Raw genomic sequence first — 7,132 nt, 5'->3', positions numbered from 1 at the left:
TGGCCTCGGGTCGTATGTGAGCTGAGTTTCAGTCGATCTCAATCTGACTCCGAGGGTTTTTCTCCGGGTACTCCGGACAATTGCATCCAGCTGCGGGCGGATATCCTCGATAGCGATAATCCTCCCCTTTCATTGAATTAAATGAATAAAGTTAGTCATGATTATTATTCCATGCCCTTGGTTGGTCTGAGGGCAAGACAGTAGCGGAGTTGAGATTTACGGAATAAAAAAAAACAAGTATATTCATCAATAGGACGTTTTCAACCAACCTCTATAGACACCAATAACGATAGTGAAATGTACGACTTCTGGTGGACGAACAAAAGAAACTAATGAGAGATCTTTTGTTTTCGTCCACCAACATGGCGGTGATGACGTCACGAAAAAACCTCCTATTAAGAGCAATTGTCAGCAACGATCAAATAACTGGTAGGATATTGAGAATTACTATGTAGTTGATTGATATCGTGTTATTCCCTGGAAATGTGCAAACTTTGAGGACACTGAATTTGGATGCGCAGAAATTCTTGAATGAATTCACGATTCACTTCCTTGGTAGCGTAACGTTATAAGCTTTATTGTGAAATGGTCTTCAAATATTTAAAAATAGGGCATAATTCTGGAGGAAATAACTCAAAAAAGCCTTTTCAGTTGCATTCACGTATGTATAGCGGGCTGGCTTTTGGTCTATTTCTAAACTCAGCAATTCAAATAATATTGCAAATACTCCTAGTGGCAATCATTGTGCTGTGTGGGGTTGTGACAAAAATCGAAGGTACCCACATTTTATTCAGAAATCGATCTGGGCAATGTTGATACGTGTCAAGTGTAAGTTTTTGTTTGAATTACCTTGAAATATGACATATCATTTACTGATTAACTTCCTTGCTAGCGTAATGTTATAAGCTTTATTGTGAAATGACTTCCCTGTTTTAAGGTCGTAGATTTTCTAGAAGCCATAATTCGTTTACGCAAGACGTAACTAATCAGAAACACCCTATACACACGAGAATACAAATTAATGGTTTTATTGAGTTACTTACTTCAGATTTATACCAAATTTTGTTATATTTCGAGACCATAACGCGATGTCAACATTTTAAAATAAACCTTATGTAAGCAAGGAAGTTAATCAGTAAATGTTATTTCATATTTCACGGTTATTCAAACAAAAACTTACATTTGCCACGCGTCAGCATTGCCCAAATCGATTTCTGATAAAACAGGGTCGAAAGAACCGGTGATCTCTGTCGATAATCGTTTTTTTGGACGTCGAAAGAAGTTTCCGCTATACATTTTCTTACAGCTCCTTGCAGTGTTTATCCCCTGGCGATCCCAGAACCCAGAAACCGGAATAAAACAGAGATCCGATTACTTGCAACTCATGCATTATGCAAAATTCGCTGCTTAATTTTCTTTGCAGCTTAAAATAATAGAAATAAAGTACCTTAAACAGCATCTTAGCATAGAATTTCAACAGATGGATTTTTCATAGTTCGCTGATAGACGTTGTTCAACTCATCACAATCCCAGCAACTAGCTTTATAGATAATCTTGCCACTGGCCAACCAATTTTCACAGTTTTTAAATAATTGTCATAATAGCATCAAATTCACAATTGAGTTTGAGGAAAGCAGCCAAATCCCTGTCCCCACCTTTGCTACTGTCATTCCATTTCTGTCTTCATTGCGAAAACACTTAAACTCAGAGGCATCTTCACTCAAATTCCCTCTATTCCCTCGCTCTTTTTATACCTGGTGACTCAAAAGCATGTCCCAGGACATGTCATGGGGAATTAGCTAGTTGTACACTATCTGTGGATTTCTTACAGTTAATGAGCTATATGTATTTTAACATGGACTTATGCAATGTTTCCATGTCAATAACACTCTCTTCTAATATGATGGGTTAAAACCCCTTTTTCGCTTGTCAAATAATGATCTAATCAATAATTGTGAATAAAATACGGGTGGGGATGAATTGTTCCTATGTGGGTCCTCCTTTGCCCCATAGACGCACTGTACTAGGGTTGTGTGCCTTCTGATCGCGCACGGTTACCGTAGAAACCAGAGGGCGCAACCCTAGGTAGGTAAGGACCTCGCACATGTGGGATTGTAACCCTCTGGAGAGGATTGTGGCCTTGGAGATTGTAACCTCGCATTGCCAACTTGTTGTCATGACCTTGGGGGTTTTTAACCCCGTGGATAGGATCGCAACCTCTCTTTTTCTGGCAACTAGTTAAACTGCCTTGTCATGACCTGCGAACGGAGTGCTGTGATTCATCACCTACACCATTACCCCACAAACTGTTGTCATGATTTGGGAACATTAATAGTTGTTTAGTAGTGCTTGGAGTATGTTACATTTTGCAATAGTCAATATAATGTTAAATAAAATCCATTGTATACATTCTGCTCTTGTAAAGTAATTTCCCATACATTCTCATTTTAATCAGTCGCTCCTGTAGTGTCCGTGTTCCCAAGAAAACAGACTGTTGTTGAAGGAAAACCAACCAACATTAGCTGCAAGGCGAGTGGTGTACCACATCCAAACATATGGTGGAAATTTGCAAATGGCGAGCTTCCTATGGAGTCTGTCATTAAAAAGACCTCGAACCAGTCACTTCTTCATTTACCAAAGACGGCAAAGAGTATGGAGGGATGGTACAGGTGTATAGCAGAAAACGAGGCTGGTACAGAACATTCCAGTTCTACTCTTCATGTATTAGGTTTGCCTTTTTTGGCTATGACTTTTGTATACAATTTAGATCACGTGTCGCGTTCTTTTGAAAAGAAAAGGGTTTAAATTGAATAGCTTTACTTTCAACTAAGATAGATTACAGTTCAAAAGGCTGCCAGGTGGATTTGCCGCTACTCCTTCTTAAAATGAATGCACCTTTTAGAAAACGATATAAGACCCGAAGGTTCAACACTCCTGCCTAGGGCCTTCTTTGTGGGTGATCTAAAGCTGTTACGTGACTCCTTTTATACGCTCACTAGTTAGCGCAGTTCTTATTAATGAGGTGTAAATAGGTGTCATGTACGCTGTGTATGCTAGTCCTTGCAATGACTGCGAACATGAGTATATTGGAAAAATCAGTTTGGCACGTATTTAAAGTGCCCCTAACCACATTTTTTCTCTATTTATTTTGCAAACGAATTCGTCATTTGGTGAGGATTAAGGAAAAAATAAAAAAAGAAAGAAACGAATTAAGTAAATCCATCAAATCTTTGCAAGTCTATGAAACTTTAAAGCTGTGATGTTCTGGTTCATGGCCTTGTAAAAGGAGGTCTGAAACCTAATGTATTTCTGGTGTCAGCTGAGAAATCCAATTGCTCCGCCTTTGAGGCGCACGTGCGATCAACTGGAGTTCATCTGAAGTTTCTGGGCTCAATAAAATCTTTTAAATTGATATTCAGGCACTGAAATGATTTAACGTCAGCAAGAAAGATATCATCAAGCAAATTCCATTGAATTCTAGGACTCTGGTATTTGTTCTCTGACATCAAAGAAGAAGATGGTGATTTGAAATGACGCCGGTGTCGCTAAGTAAAACCGAAAAATCTCTGGAATTCCGATGATACGATGGCTGATGGCATATGAAAAGCAACTAAAAGAAAATATAAGCCTCGAGCGAATGTGGGAGCTCGCAGCAACACGCCTATCGGGCATATTTTAGAGAACCTTTTTCTGTGCCCAAACCGTTTCCCCAGCTCATGTCACACACCAGATTTCAATTCAATCTCCTGCAAGCTCGGCGGTGAACCAAAGTAGCTCCTATTTTCAGAATATCGAAAATTTGCAGAAAAGTGAGGAATTAACATATAACTATAATATTTTCACTAGCGTATTAGGAAGAAAAGAATATTTTGACGGCTAACAAAAGAAAAAGGGGGTTAGGTGCACGTTAAAGGAGAACGAAAGAGAAGTATCCCTTTGCAAAAACGAAGCCTCAGCTTTGCCTGGTAATATACTTGCCATACCAAGCATGGAATTTGGTGAAATATATAACTCAAACATTACCACCAAACGGATCAGCGGTAACATTAGCGCCTTTATGGGAAAGCTTGGCACATTAATTCCACCCATGCTCCTTAGAACCGTGATCATGGCAGTCGTTACCTAACACCTAAATACATCTCAATAATAACAAATGACGCTAATTAGAGAGCGTATGAAAGGAGTTGTATAGCAACTTTAGATCACCCTTGACGAAGACACTAGGCAAGAGTGTCGAAACGTCGAGTCCTGAATAGTAACTTTTAAAGTTGCTTTCATTTTAAGCTTGAGCAGCTTGCAACTATGTTAGATTTACTTCCCAAGCGATTGCTTAGATTCGCCGAGAAAGCAGTCGTTCCCGTTTACAAAAGATTATTTTTGCTACTTTTCATCCACAGCTTTCCGTCTCTCTACTGCATACGCAACACTTTAATTAACTTCAGATTTTGCTGCAAAATTGGACCAGCTTTCAAAAATTAAGTTATTTGTCTCATTAAAATTCCTCAAATTTAAATTACTGGAACTATCTTTGCACTGATTTTCTTATTTAATCAATGGGCTTGGAATTTGTGAAGACATTTATCTCACAGAATCCTGCCATTTTAATCGCAGAATATCCCACTACTAAGATATCTTCAAACCAACGTTCCACAATCCTGGAAGGTGATAAACTGACTTTGACTTGCCGATTCAATGAAGCCACATCGCAAATCAAGTGGAAAAAGAATGACTTCTTTAGAATTCAAAGAGCCAAGATAAGTAAAGACGGTAGCAGAAGCATCCTCGTTATTGAAAGAGCGGAAGTTTTTGACAGTGGTAAATACTCATGTGAAGGACTGAACAAGGCAGGATCTGCGACTTCTTCTGTTGATATCAAAATAAACGGTAAAAATATTTTGGATGTAGAATTGTAAGCCAATTTATAATAAACCATTATAAATTAATGTTAATGTGACAACCATGACGTCTGCGAGAGATAAGCATTTGAGCCTAGGCTTTCCGCTCTGTTACAGAGCAACCTTGTTTCACGTGAACGTCACACCTTGCAGCAGTATCCAATCATATTCTGGCGACTCGTTCTTTGGACTAGTATGTCGAGTGCGACGTTTGCTACTGCCATTCCAGTTCTGTCTTCATTGCGAAAGCACCTAAGCTCAGAGGCCTCTTCACTCAAATTCCCTCCATTCCCTCGCTCTTTTTATACCTGGTGCCTCAATAGCATGTCCCAGGACATGTCATGGGGAATTAGCTAGTTGTACACTATCTGTAGATTTCTTACAGTGAATGAGCTATATGTGTATTTTAACATGGACTCATGCAATGTTTCCATGTCAAAAACCCTCTTTTCTAATATGAAGAGTTAAATCCCCTTTTTCGCTTGTGAAATAATGATCTAATTAATAATTGTGAATAAAATACGGGTGGGGATAAATTTTTCCTATGTGGGTCCCCCTTTGCTCCATAGACTCACTGTACTAGGGTTGTGTGCCTTCTGATCGCGCACGGTTATCGTAGAAACCAGAGGGCGCAACCCTAGATAGGTAAGGACCTCGCACATGTAACCCTCTGGAGAGGATTGTGGCCTTGGAGATTGTAACCTCGCATTGCCAACGTGTTGTCATGACCTTGGGATTGTAACCCCGTGGAGAGGATCACCACCTCTCTTTTTCCGGCAACTTAGTTAACCTGCCTTGTCATGACCTACGAACGGAGTGCTGTGCTTCATCACCTACCCCATTACGCCAAAAAATGTTGTCTGTTACACTTGTTGTCATGGTTTGGGAACATTAATAGTTGTTTACTAGTGCTTGGAATATGTTACATTTTGCAATATCAATATAATGTTAAATAAAATTCATTGTCTACATTCTGCTCTTGTAAAGTAATTTCCCATACATTCTCATTTTGACCAGTCGCTCCTGTAGTTTCCGTGTTCCCAAAAAAACAGACTGTTTTTGAAGGAAAACCAACCAACATTAGCTGCAAGGCGAGTGGTGTACCACATCCAAACATATCGTGGAAATTTGCAAATGGTGAGCTTCCTACGGAGGCTGTCATTAAAAAGACTTCACTTCTTCATTTACCAAAGACGGCAAAGGGTATGGAGGGATGGTACCAGTGTATAGCCGAAAACGAGGCCGGTGCAGGACATTCCAATTCTTCTCTTCATGTATTAGGTTTGCTGTTTTTTCTATGACTTTTGTATACAATTTAGATCACGTGTCGCGTCCTTTTGAAAAGAAAGGGTTTGAATTGAATAGCTGTACTTTCAAATAAGATAGATTACAGTTCAAAAGGCAGCCATCTGGATTTTCCGCTACTCCGGCTTAAAGGGAATGCAGCTTATAGAAGGTACGCTTTGAGACCCGACGAATTTTGACACTCCTGCCTAGTGCCTTCTTCAATTGTGATTTTATGACAGAATCTGTAACGTGATTGCTTTTGTACGCACACTTGTTGGCGGACATTAAACGCAGACTTGATGAAAAGACTGCAGGCTTTTCAAATGCGGTCTTGGATAATAATGCTCAACATTAGCAGGGAAACGACGCTTGCCAATGAGAGAGTGTTGCAAATGGCTGGTGAAAATCGCAGATTGTCGTACACGGTTCAGAGAAGGAAAATAGAATATTTTGGACTTGTCATGAGACACAATGAGTTGGTAAAAGTAATGATGGAAGAAAAAGTTGAAGGAACAAAAGCAATAGGACGACAGAGAAAAAAATATTTAGATGATATTTGCACATGGACCAATCAGAACAAAAGAACTGTTACTATTAGGAAGTGTAAGGACGGAGAAAGTATCACATGACCTCCTACCTCCCAAGGGGATGGAACTTTACATGACATGAATTAGCGCTTTTTCTTATTAATGAGGTGTAAACAGGTGTCAGGTACGCTGTGTATGCTAGTCCTTGGATTGACTGTGATCACGAGTATAATATCGGACAGAGCAAACGCCAGTTTGGCGTGCGTTTAAAGGAGCACGAAAGAGCAGTATTCCTTTGCATAAAAATGATTAAGGTTTGTTGTAACATGCTTGCCAGACCAAACATGAAATTGAGTGGAATATATCATTCAAACGTTATCACAACCATCTCGCGGTACCATGAACGCCTTTCATTGGAAGCTT

Source organism: Montipora capricornis, chromosome 7 (genome assembly GCF_036669925.1).
Source record: "Montipora capricornis isolate CH-2021 chromosome 7, ASM3666992v2, whole genome shotgun sequence".
NCBI classification, from domain to species: domain Eukaryota; kingdom Metazoa; phylum Cnidaria; class Anthozoa; order Scleractinia; family Acroporidae; genus Montipora; species Montipora capricornis.
The sequence above is the reverse complement of the archived record's forward strand: the minus strand, read 5'-3'. Positions refer to the sequence as shown.